The sequence below is a fragment of the Bos taurus genome, chromosome 9 (genome assembly GCF_002263795.3).
Source record: "Bos taurus isolate L1 Dominette 01449 registration number 42190680 breed Hereford chromosome 9, ARS-UCD2.0, whole genome shotgun sequence".
In the NCBI taxonomy this organism is placed as follows: Eukaryota; Metazoa; Chordata; class Mammalia; order Artiodactyla; family Bovidae; genus Bos; species Bos taurus.
Window position 1 is genome coordinate 74,032,912 of NC_037336.1, and position 13,575 is coordinate 74,046,486.

A 13,575-nucleotide genomic window follows, 5' to 3' on the forward strand; every position below is an offset into this window, starting at 1 on the left:
TGGCTAGCCCGATGAGTGGAATCCTGACATGCCATTGGTGGTGAGAGATGGGGAACTAGATGGAAAAGCTATACCAAAAATTACCTCTTCTTCTCATGGAAAGAGACTAGAAAATCAAAGCTCAGCTAATTTTGTTTTTAATCACTTATGCAGAAACTTTTTAAAGTTGCCTAATAATCTAAAGAGAACATTATTAAAAAATAATGCTCTGGGCAAGAGGAAAACAGATTTGAAAGGAATTAAAAACAAAAAGTGTTGGTCTCTAGTAAACAATGAATACTTAGGAAAGAGAAGGAAACCCATGAGACTGAGGTTTATGTGGCATTTGGGAGATGGATGCCCAAGGAAATGGGTCTTGGTCAGAAAAAATGAGGTAATGCTAAAGCCATCCCATATTTCATGTGAATTCAAGAAAAATGGAAAAACCCACCTGGGCAGAAAACTTAACTATGACACTTCAACTTTAACCACTCTTGGTTTGTTTCAGTCTAGTGAATGATTAAAATGCATATTTCAAATTACAACTTTGGTAAACTACTTAATCTAACAGATGTTAGTTTGTCTGTAGAGATATGTGTATATTATTATTTATATTATGTGCTAGTGGGCATCTAATTCCTGAAAAAGCAATACTATAGAGAGAAAACAAAAGCCCTACAACGTTTTATCACTTAAAGTTACATTTTTCTGGATGTTGTGAAGTTGAGCTAAATGAGTCTCAATGTGCCCGCGGGCCCCTAACCTCTCGCTCAGTGCAATATAGATCAGTGGCCATGCCGGTTCCCAGGGAGGCTGCTCCCTCCTCTGCTGGTACCCTCGTCCTGCCTGCCAGAAAGCAAGATATATTTCAGCACCTCCCCAAAAGCTGCCTGTTTGCCTTCTCTTCTTCCTTCCCTGCCTCCCCAGCCTCATGGAGACGATGGACTCACAGTTTCTGACATGGACAGAAAGCCATTTTTCATCCGTATACGCAGCATGAGTCCATATGATGAAGCCCTAAAGGCGAGTTGCTTCACTTTCCAAATTGTCTTAGTCGTTCTATCATCTTGTTTCTGAGGCTGTGTTTCCTCCTCTCATCAAGTGTTCTGTACCATTCTCACCCTACCAGCATGGTGGTGAGGGACTCAGGAGCATGTGTAGATTATTTCCAAAAGCCTGGCATCTTTCTCTTTTTACAAGGACTTGGTTTAAACTGGCTTCAGGTTGTGTACGGCGTTCAAGTAGAAGGTTCTTCAAAAAACACCAAGCCAACCTCATGCTCTCTTGCTGTCCCTCTCTGTCTTTCTCAGATCTGACCCTAGCCTCAGAATCTTCAGACAATTTAGAAATACTTTGACAAAATGGAATAATCTCTGTTCCTCCACAGAAATTGCCCCTGAGACTTACCTTATGCTTGGAATGTCTTTTTGACATAGGCAATTGAAAATTTTCATTAAACCTACAAAATCCAGCTCACACATCCCTTTCTTTGCAATGGCTTTTCTGCTCTCCACCCCCACCCCTAAATAGTCCCCCACAGGCATCTATTCCCTCTCTTTCACTCTCTTTACCTGTAAGAACTTCACATATTGCATTTCTAGTACACAATGTTGGCCATGCTAGTAACAAAAAACAGGAAAATTAAATACCATAACATTCTATGTGTATTTCAACTGTGTGATAACAGATAAATAAGTTTACATTTCTAAAAACCATGAAACTGCAGGAATTCTGAAGAGAATCAACAGTCTAGAGAACTTTAGAGACTGAAGTCACCGTTTCTTAGTAAACTGAATTTAACAGTAAAAGTTATGGCTTTTCTTTTCCTTAGTGAAGGACATTATTATTTGTACTCGTACTTCTTAGTCCAGACTGGAACTTTGTTTCATAAGTGAAATAGAAAAGTGCTCGGAGATTTTGCTTAGGTAATAAAGGGAGAAAACAAAAGGATTTGTGGAAAGATAAATGCATACATAAGTTTTCATGAGAAATATTTAAGATGAAGTACACTGAACTGTGAGTGATGGAAGACAGAGAGGAACAAGGTCTCCTGAAGACAGCAAGCAAGTTCTACAGAGGAGGTCATACATGGGAATATCTTTGCTAGAGACTAATGCAACTTTTACAGCAATGGGTTGGATTTTGTTTGTTTTTTAAGTCTTTATTTAACAGGAAAGGACCAAAGGGTAAATAGCACAGAAGTACTAATTTTTACTCTTTGGAGTATAATTGCTTTGCTAATGTTTCTGCTATACATCAGCCTGAGTCAACTACACGTGTACATTTATCCCCTCCCTCTTAAGCCTCCCTCCCACCTCCCTCTATGTCATCACAGAGCACTAAGCTGAGCTCTTTGTGCTATACAGCAGCTTCCACTAGCTATCTATTCTACACATGGTCATGTGTATGAATCAATGCTACCCTCTCATTTGGTCCCACCCTCTCCTTCCCACCCACTCCCCTCCACCCTCCAACCCTCATCCCCGTGTCCAGAAGACTGGTCTTAAAAAAAAAAAAAAAAAAAAGGTTAGGGGAGGGAATGGGGGTTGATAGGAGAAAGAGAGAGTCTGAGCTTCACACATTTCAGGGTGTGCTTCTAGGCATGGCCCCAGGAGCTGGACAATTGGCAGAGGCGCTGCTTGCCCCAGAGAGGGACTCTGGAATGTATCGGCATGCTCAGATTTGGAGTTTTATTTCAGTTCCTTAACTTGTACCCAAGTATTTAATCTTATTAACACTCATCATTTCCCCTTTATGAAGCAAATGAAGGATGCCCTAATTGTCTAGTTAACACAAACGGGACAAATAGTAATTTAGAGACTAAACAACTTGTCCAGATTTTCACATTGTGTCAGAATCAGACCATCTCAATCTTCCTAACGCTAGTCCATAAAACTAAGGTGATCAGGACACAAGCTGGGTAATTTAAATTTAAGCCAAGACGTTGTTTTATGGATTATATATTGACAAGCAAACATGGGGATTCGGGAGGCAAGATGAACCTTGGTCCAAGCAGAAAAAATAAAATTACCATGCAAAATAAGTCAAAGAATTGTGCCTCCTTTACATTTTTAAACTCATTTGTGGGCTTCAGGTTTAAGTCAAGTTTCCAGTGCTGGGAAGATTCCCAGGGGGAGATGCCCCATCTATTATCAGTAGAAAATAAGCTTTCAAGCATGGTGGTGAAAGCATGCCCAGAAGAAGGGAGAGGGGAGTGGAGAGAAGTAAGGACAGAGAATAAATAAACGGTTTCTTAAATGCTGTTGAGTGCAAATATTATTCTAATTGTGATTCTAGTCAGCAGCTTAAGACTAGACATCCCGTAGCAGGACTTGGTCTTAGTTGAATAAATAATTTGATTTCAGAATTCAACCAAATAACTGCAAGCTCTGCAGCTTGTAACTTACCTTTCATTTTGATATCTATGGTCTAAATTTTACATTATGTTTTACTTATTCATTAAGCTTGTTTCCATTTCAATAACCTTTGGTTACAGAAATATATAAAACATACACCTCCCTCAAGAAGAAAAAAGCATTCATTTTCCCCATAGCCATTATAACTTGTCCTGTCTTCAAGGAGAATAAAAATATCAGAAATTTGCTTTATACTGAGCCCTGAAAATCGAATGACTTCAGAAGAGAAAATATCTAAAAACAATTCACTGATTCCAGAAAGTAAAATTCAAATTGACAAAGGGGCTAGTTTTGAATATCTCAAGTATCAGTCATGATATACATTAAATATGTTGAAGATTGAAATTTTTATTATTATACAACAAGGAGCATTTATTAGACTGTAATATATACCAGGGGCTGTGGTAAGTGCCAGAGATTCACAGAGCAATCAAACTTAATAGAAGAACAATTATGAATTTATGAATCAGAATTCCATCTAGAGCTTCTCTTTGAAAACAAGCATTTGTTAACTTAAACCTCTATGTCAACTCAGAGTATTGGCTATAAAAACTGGCCAGTAAAATTCAAAAACTCTAGTAAAAAATTCAAGCATACTTTCAAATACTCCTCATTATTAATGATTTCATTCAAAGCAGGACAAATTGCTTTGATCGAAGAATCAATTAGTCTTAATGGTAGATAACTTGACATTAATCCATAGCATTTTTCTGTGTTCTTGTAGACATTAGCCTCCTCTCAATCTGCTGTTGTTGTTTAGTCGCTAAGTCATGTCCGACTCCTTTGTGACCCCAGGGATGGTAGCCCACCAGGCTCCTCTGTCCATGGGATTTACCAGGCAAGAATACTGGAGAGGGCTGCCATTTTCTTCTCCAGGGAATCTTCGCAACCCAGAGATCAAATCCACATCTCCTGCATTGGCAGGCAGATTCTTTACCACTGAGCCACTAGGGAAGGCCACTCAATCTGTAGCTACTGGATAATAATCATTGACAAGTCAATCCAGTCTTTAAATGTGAATGCAAAATTGAATGAAAACTGAGACACATCATCTCACTTTGAACTAAACCTGTTCTTCATCTGACTTCCTAGTTTTCATAAGTGGCATCATGCCCACAGAAACCCAGATTCAAAACTTCTCCCTTCAGCTCTCCACATCCAGTTGTCTCCAAGTCCATAAAATAAGTTAAGAGTACTTAAACTTTTTAAAGGTTTAAGACCTGCCTCTCTGTTGTGAACTGTGTAAACTGTACAAATTACTTCACTTTTCTGCGCCTCCATTTCCCCTCCTTTACAAAAGAGAGTTAAAACAGCAACCTCTGCAAAAGGTGAGGATTAAATGAGACGGTATAAAAAAGTACCTAAAAAAGAGCCTGTATCCTACCCCATGCTCAATATGTGTTCACTGTCATAATTGTTGATATTGCTGCTGTTTCCTCAACAACTTACATCCATTGCTTTCTTTCTATTCCATTACATGACCCTGAGCTAAACCTCAGGTTGTTTGGTCTCTTATCTTCCAATAGCCTCCAACGCCAGTACTCTCTTTGCGCCCCTTCTTTGTCCTCCGTCATTTAGATAAATAACATCAAAAGAAAAATCAGAATACACCCCCCTTTCAAAATCATTCAGTGATTTTCCATTGCCTATGAAGATAATCCAAATTCTATTATTCTGCATCCAAAGCTCTCCATACTCTGAAACTAGCTCACTTTCCCCACCTTATTTGTCATTATTGCCCTCTAAGCCCTTGTATCGGAGAAGGCAATGGCACCCCACTCCAGTACTTTTGCCTAGAAAATCCCATGGGTGGAGGAGCCTGGTAGGCTGCAGTCCATGGGGTCGCTAGAGTCAGACACGACTGAGCGACTTCCCTTTCACTTTTCACTTTCATGCATTGGAGAAGGAAATGGCAACCCACTCCAGTGTTCTTGCCTGGAGAATCCCAGGGACAGGAAGCCTGGTGGGCTGCCGTCTCTGGGGTCGCACAGAGTCGGACACGACTGAAGCGACCTAGCAGCAGCAGCAGCAGCAAGCCCTTGTATTCCACTGACAGGACAAGCATCCCACAGCCTCCAACTTGCTTTCTGCTTTCACTGCAAATGCCTAAGATTACTTTACTTGCCTCCATATCCCCAATTCCTGTTATCAATGAAGACCACACTCATGTGCCATACCCCCACACAGCCTCTCTTGAGGTCACCAAGGAAGTATGCCTTTCTCTTCTGAAGTCTTACTGAACTTTCTTGGTATTTATTTCACAGGCAAATCACTTTTTTATTTTATTATAATTAATGTGTATTTTCTTCCTCCCCTCCTAGATTTTCAGGTTTTTGAGAAGCTAGAGAACATTCTATTTTCTTTGTGTTCTCCCTAGCATCTTTCACATGTCAGCTGCTCAATACACTTTGATAAGTGAAAAAAAGGAAAATTATCAGAAGGAATAAAATAGCTTACAAGTTGCCATTAAATGCATGAATGAGCTTTTTTTCTAGGCACAGATTACTTAAGAAATATGAATTCTAGCTCTTCCTTTTAATGGAATTATTTTTAAACTTATGTTCTGGCAGAAGATCAGGATTAGTCATTACAGCTTTTAAAGGAAAAGAAAAGAATACACAAGAGTGAATTTCAAAACCATTAAAAAGGTATAAAGTATGTGCAGAACTCATATGAGACAGTTCTCTTTCATATAGAGGAGTTGTCATGTACTGATAATTATCAAATTTTAGAGTAAATGCATGTAAATTATGCCTGCTTTTATATACTTTTAGAATAATTACTCTGTTCATGAATCTTGGAACATTTTACATCAACTAAAGTTTCAAAAGTTGCTTCTTTTACAGATAACACTCTGTATATTCCTCAACGTAATTTCAAAAATAGAATGCAGAACGTGTGTGTTTACCCGGTTCTACAAATGAGCTTTTGAGGGGATGAAGCTGAATGAAGGATGTTATTCCCACGTCCTCTGCTCTTTGCCTAGAAACAGCTTCTTTTTTCTTTTTTTCTCTCTCTTTTTTAAAACAAGGCTGGTTTCACTGGACAGCAAAACTTTGACTTTTGTATCTAATTTCTAGAAGGAAAACATTAGAAACTTTATTGTTAAAAGACCAAAAGCTCCAGGTTATTTATTAACTCACAGAAGTAGCTGAAAGTGTGTGCTCTCTTCTATTACGGGATTATTTTCTCTCTTTGATTATCAGTACACTTCAAAGTACATGGTAGGTACATATCACCATATCAAAAATATGATACAGAGCAAAGCTCAAAGTACTTGTGACTTAACACAGTGCACTGGCCTGGATGTACTCACAATGGAGACCTTGTTCTTTGTTTTTCTGTTTATGACTCTCTGCCTTTCCATGTATTTGTATTTAGAATTGACTTTCATCTGTGTGTGTGTGCTCAGTTGCACTGGATTCTTTGCATTGTGACCCCATGGACTGTAGCCTACCAGGCTCTTCTGATGGGATTTCCCAGGTGAGACTACTGGAGAGGGTTGCCATTTCCTCATCCATGGGATCGTCCTGACTCAGGGATCAAACCTGTGTCTCCTGCATTTCAGGCAGATTTTTTTACTGCTGAGCCACTGGGGAAGCCCTAAAATATTAAGAGGTCACTTCAAGAGTTTGGATTTGTATCTGTATACTTGTCTCAAATTTCCTCAAACTACAAACTTATCAGAGACCCTTGCTTCAGAGTACTTCTCACCTAAAACAATACATATGGCATGGTATTTTATAAATTATAAAGTGAGCCCCTGTCCTGAGCATTTTGTTATTACTATGTGTGCTTAGTCACTCAGTCATGTCTGACTCTTGCAACCCCATGGCCTGTACCCTGCCAGGCTCCTCTGTCCATGGTATTCTCCAGGCAAGAATACTGGAATGGGTTGCCATTTCCTTCTCCAGGGACCTACATCTCCTGCATTGGAGTCAGACTCTACTGACTGAACTATGAGAGAAGCCTTCTATTACTATAGAAGAAACTATAGGTTACCATCTTCATCATTAGGAATAAGATAAAACCTAAAAGTCAGCCTTGTGTGCAACTGAAAAGCATAATCGACAAGACAAAGCAGGGTTTAGTTGTATATGGTCTTAAAAGTGAGTCCAAGGGGCCACGCCTACTCCAGAAAACAAAATCCCTGGAGATAAAATGATAAATTTTGAAAGATATTGAGTAGCATGCTATTGCATGTACCTGGTAGTAGAAACTGGAAGGTGGAAAAGCCAAAAAATTGTAAAATAAAGTCAGATGAGAGATATAATAGGAATGAATACAGATCTTTGGTTAACGTATTGAAAAAGAAAATTAAATAGTCAAGGGTAATAAGACATATAATGTAATCATTAGAAGTTTCCCATTGAATCCCCAAATGTTCCTCAACCTCTGGAATTAAAGCCAAAGCACAAGATTCTCTTTCTTGCTTCCTTCTCCATCTTTTTTTTTTTTTTTGGCATGGCACACAAATATTAATATCTCACAGAAATCTATAGACTTGATGAACACTTCATAAAATCCCAAAACATACTCATTTAGAGGATCTCTGACAAAAATTTCATTCAAAAATTAGGATTTTCTGAAGAAAATGACTGAGAAAGAAAAGACAAGGGAACAGGTAAAGCCAATCATAGGGCACCAAGGAGAAGGTAGAAAAATGAGGTCACTGCAGAAAAATTGGATCCAACTATAAGAAAGTGTTAGTCGCTCAGTTGTGTCCAACTCTTCGTGACTCCATGGACTGTAGCCTGCCAGGTTCCTCTGCCCTTGGAATTCTCCAAGCAAGAATACTGGAGTGGGTTGCATTCCCTCCTCCAGGGGATATTCCCAACCCAGGGATCGAACATGGGTCTCCTGCATTGCAAGCAGATTCTTTACCATCTGAGCCACCAGGGAAGTAGCTAAACATAAGAAGTATAATCAAAAACACATACAGAAATAAAGAGGAAACCAGTCACTGTTAAAAACATTTGTCACAGGGATCTCACATTTCTACATTCAAAGGTAAAATAAATGTACCCTGTTTCTTTTCTTCCCCTAAAAAATCTTCCTCTTGAACCCACCCTAATGAGGGGTAAGAAAATTTGAACTCGTTAACAAGGTGGTGGCCAGTATCTTTTGGATGAAGGGACTTCTTTTGGATAAATACTTCCCTCCCCTGCTCCTCTCCAGGGTGCTCTCTCGTGGCTGTGTCTCAGGTTCCCACACATGCATCTGAATGTTTCAACCACACGCAAGGCAAAGTGCCAATCTGAGACAGGGAACCATGTCCATCTGACCACTGGGCCCTGTCTGGTTCTCCTCCCTACAGTTCTCCAGCGTGTCAGGAGTAGATGGCCTTACTCTGTGCCATAGCACCTTTCCCAAGAGGAGGAAGCTTCAGTGTTGAAGAGACAAGGAACCATATCCACAGCCTACCTCTCAGTGTTAGTGAGATCTGATAAATGAGAGTGCCAGAGGTTAAAGCATCTGCCTGCAATGTGGGAGACCCAGGTTTGATCCCTGGTTCAGGAAGGTACCCTGGAGAAGGAAATGACAACCCATTCCAGTATTCTTACCTGGAGAATCTCATGGACAGAGGAGCCTGGTAGGCTAGAGTCCACGGGGTCGCACAGAGTCGGACACGACTAAGGGGACTTCAATTCACTTTATCTTTTCACAAGAGCCAATTCTTAAGATCATTGTTCTGCCACAAACTCACACACACACACACACACACACACAGCTTTACTCTGATGAAATGATGAATAGTGACTCCTTCTTTTTCTTTTCCCTCTTACTACAGTATTCCTAACCATACCCAGTGGATGCCTCTGGTGAGGTGGATGGGGAAGATACACACAAGAGGGTGCAAAAGAAAACTCACATTGATCTATTTCCAAAAATGTGATCTCCTTTATGCACTGTTTGTGCTACCATGTGCTGAGCCCTATACTTGAGAACTGCCTACTCAATATTATTTATTTTAGTTACATTCCCACGCATGTGCTGAGTCCAATCATTCTCCCCTTTCTACTCCCTCTCTCTCTTAAAATATGCTCGTGCATTTCAGCAACCATCTCAGGACTCTGACACAGAAAGGTTCAACTGAATGATCATAATGCATGAAACAGGATGCCTACAAGTCACACTTTTCTGATCAGGTTCCCTGTTGAAAGCTGAAGTTTTATATCTGATGCAAATTGAAATTGTTGTCATAATCATACAGGCATTGTACTCAGCTCAGGTCTGATACATTATCACTGCTTGAATGTGCTAATTGGAAATTTCGGAGAGTTGTTTTTCTCCTTTCTCTGCACCTTGCCCCTAGGGAGAAGATTAGGTTGGAGGGCACTGGGAGAAGTGTATTGATATGAAGAGCAGGAAGGTTACATATTATAAGAGGGGTCCTTATTTTTTCCAGTGTTGTAACGGGAACCATTATTGCCTCCTCCTTGGTAGCTGATACTGTTTCTCTTTCTCTGTCCTATCTACACCTCACTTGAGGTTGAGATACATCTTTTGTGCCCTCGTTATCTCTTTTGAATAGTAGTTGAGTTCCGTGATGTTTTTCTTGGAGTAGTACTTAATTCTACAATAGAACAAAAGAAAATATTTCCTTGTCAATTAAATCAGTATAAAAATCAAGAACTGTGAATTCACAGGACTTATAAACTCTAAAGCAGGTGATTTCTACCCTCTTTAATCCTAAATGCCCTATTCTTTGATTTGGTGATCAGGCACCTAAAATGTGAACAGATAGAATTAGACTAAAACAAATTTGGCATTGAAAACATTTTTGAAAATATTTTGAACACTCCAAAAATAATAAGAACCATTCTAGGAGGTCACAGAATGGAAAATGATGTTTTAATATTATGAACAAATATCTAGCTTATTCTACAATGCAATAAGCATCAGTTGAGTGGGAATGTATTCCCCATTTAGAAATAGAAGAAATTGAGACCTATATTTACTGGTTGTTTATTCAAGATACTCAGAAAGCAAAGTAAGTGATTCAAATTTCTAGGTTTATTCAATTATTTAATTGAACAACTATCTTCTGAGTGTCTACTCAGTGCACAGCATTGTAACTGTACCTGGGAGGAACGCAGAATGAAATGAGATTACAACCTGTTAGAAAATACAGGTCTATAAACAAGTTACTGATATTGAGGTAGAATGGCATATGTTTTAAGATATAGTAGAGATAATACTCTGTAGAAACACTGAAGAAGGACCAAGTCTATTGATTCAATAAGTTTTGTTTTGTTTTTTAAGTGATTATTATGTGCCAGTCTTGGTTCCTTAAAAAATAAAAATTCATGAACCAAGAAAGTTGAGATAAATGAATGAATAGATGGATAGATGGAGACAGACATAGACAGACAGAGCAAGCTAAGTAGGTGACGTATGTTACACTGGAGGTGCCCACACTGGGCTTACCCAATGGCTCAGTGGTAAAGAATCCACCTGTAATACAGGAGACACAGGAGATATGGGCTTGATTCCTGGGTTGGAAAGATACCCTGGAAGAGGGCATGACAACCCACCCCAGTATTCTTGCCAGAAAGATCCCATGGAAGAGAGCTTGGCAGGGTGTGGCCCATGGGGTCACAATGAGTCAGACACCACTGAAGCGACTGAGCACACACAAATACCTACACAAAGGCAGTTCCAACACACAAGAGAGTGATTAACTCTGTCTGAATTATGGGTGGTAAATGAGTTTTCAGAGGGGAGGTTATTTTGAGGTACCATTCAAAGTAAATTACATTTCCCCAAATGAAGAAGAAATGGAGGACATTTCAGAAAAAGGAAATAGTAGAATAAAATGCAGGGAATTCTGGCAATGCCAAGTCGTGAGAAATTAGTATTTTAGGAAGATGAGAAATACTTCTAAGAATGAGACTAGAAAGGCAAACTTGGGGGCAGGTTACCGAGGGTTTAATCTGCCTTTCTAAGGAATGTTTCCTCCAGGCAATGAGAAGATTTCAAATAATTTTAGTGGGAAGTGATAAATTTTACATTTTAGAAAGGTCACTCTAGCAACAGTGGCTGGTGGAAAGCTGGACTTGGGTAAGGATACCAATGAATTTCTAACCATCAGTTTGGTGTTCACTGAAAATTTTGAGATGGTAAATATTTTTCTTTAACTTACAAACCAACTTTCCCAAGTGCTATAGCATCTTACAAGAAATAATACACAAATCATCAAGTCAACGCCCTATACCACCTGACACCACCCTATTCTGAAGAATTTACATCCTTGAAGTTCTTTTATCCAGACCTCCCATTCAAAGTCATGCTCATCTTCTCCACAAATTCAGAACCTGACACAATTTATCTTCCCAGTCTCAGAACACTCTATCCCTCTTACTTTGCCAAGTTATGTTTCTTCCTGTCTTCAGGTTGCCATGATTTTCTTAAGCAAACAACTTTTTCAAGGCTATGTGTCACAGGATGGATGAGAAAATGTATAAGAAAAACTCAGTTCTTATGTAGCTTATAATGTATTGAGTTAGACAGAATTACTTACTCAAATACAAGAGTGTGACAGATACTCCACGGGGAATGGACATTAACTCACCCATCTCTGTAGTGAGAAAGGCTCTGTGTGGACTGGTCATGATAGCTATGTCTTTAAAATAGTTAAGATATCAACAAGATGTGACAAGGTGACTTTCTTGGTGAAGGAATTAATATGAATGTAGGTATAGAAGCAGAAAAGCACAAGAAATTGTTAAGAAATGAAGATTAATCAAGTTAACTTGCTCTGATGTTTGGCGTAAAGAGTAGTGGGAAAAAAAATGAAGACATGATATCAAAAGGACCAGAGTGGACATGAACAAGGGGTCTTAACTTTTGTAGAACCACTGAAAAATGCTAAGGGGAAAGTAGAGAAGTCTTTGCTCTGTATAATAGAAACTGCCTTTAAGATCATCTAGTTAAACCTCTGCATTTTCTTAGGTAAGAAAGTTTGACGTACTTAGAGGTTACACAATATACTTGGAAACAATTTGAGCTTCCTTGGTGTGCAGCCATGCCGTTGACTCAGCCGTGCTTTCTGCCATGATCCAAACTTCTCTACATGCTATTCTCTCTAAATCTAATTTTCTATCCTTTTTACTCCCAAGTGCCAGCATCTCTGTGCTTGCATTCTGTAAGTGTGTGTTGTCTATCTTAAACAGAAGCAAGAATTATAAATGCACCAATAAATGCATATTAGTTGTGTATGTATACAGGTATCTTTCTTGTTTTCAACTATAAATTGTTGTGGGCAAGTTCCAAGCCCTCTCTTGGTAAATTTCCCCATCTAGAGTGTCTGCAGTTCACTAAAAGGGCAGTTGTTCACCAGAAAAGAATACTAGAGGTGAGAATTTAAACAGGATGGTGAGGTTAAAGGAAGTTACATATAAGATAAATAGAGATGGTAGTTACTGGTTGCTAAAACCATCATAAATGAAATATGTCTGTGACTCTGTTCTGCTTCTTTCTGCGTGTCACTTGGAGACAGAATTTCATGGTGGGGGAAGGGTGGGCCAGACAGAGCCAGTGCGTGTGGCTGTTGGTAGCTTAGGTCTGTAGTGCATTTGCCCATAAACCATTGAGGATTAACATCTTGATCCCTTAGGCTCTATTTGCAAACATCAGTGTGGAGTTCAGAAAGCAAGTTGTGTTTGCAAAGGAAGAGTATAGCCTTTCGTGGCCATTTTTCCTCCTTTTTCCTCTGAAATTCTCTCCTTTCTCTCTGAAGCCTTCTCGGCTGCTTGAATTGTACCATTCACAGCCTGCTTGCTGGTTACCACCCAAATAAGGTAATAGAAACATAATTGAAGTGGCTTCTTCTTTTTAATGAACAATAGACCTTGTTCCGTTAAAAATAAGACCCTACTCTGAATCATTACAGAAACTTTTTTGATGTTTAAAAAGAACTGTCAGAGACGATGAGGGAGGTGGCGGTGGACAGAGTTTTCTGATGTTGTTCTTAATTATTTGTATTTCATGCTCCCTGTACCTCGGGCTCTCGCTGAGGCAGAAACGGTGAGATGCCACAAAATAACCCTCTCTCGAAGTATATTTGGCCTGACAGGAAACAGGAAATACCAGAAAAGATCACAAGAAAAGCTGTAATCATAAGATTTCTAGCCTAATTCTTTTGACGTCAGCAGTTTAGATAAGTCAGATAAGCAAT

General features: G+C 39.2%; 1 protein-coding gene across 5 annotated transcripts in view; it reads left to right on the forward strand.

Annotated features, from left to right (window-relative positions):
* The window catches only part of PDE7B (phosphodiesterase 7B), a 380,722-nt gene that overhangs the window by 216,896 nt on the left and 150,251 nt on the right, over nt 1–13,575 (forward strand).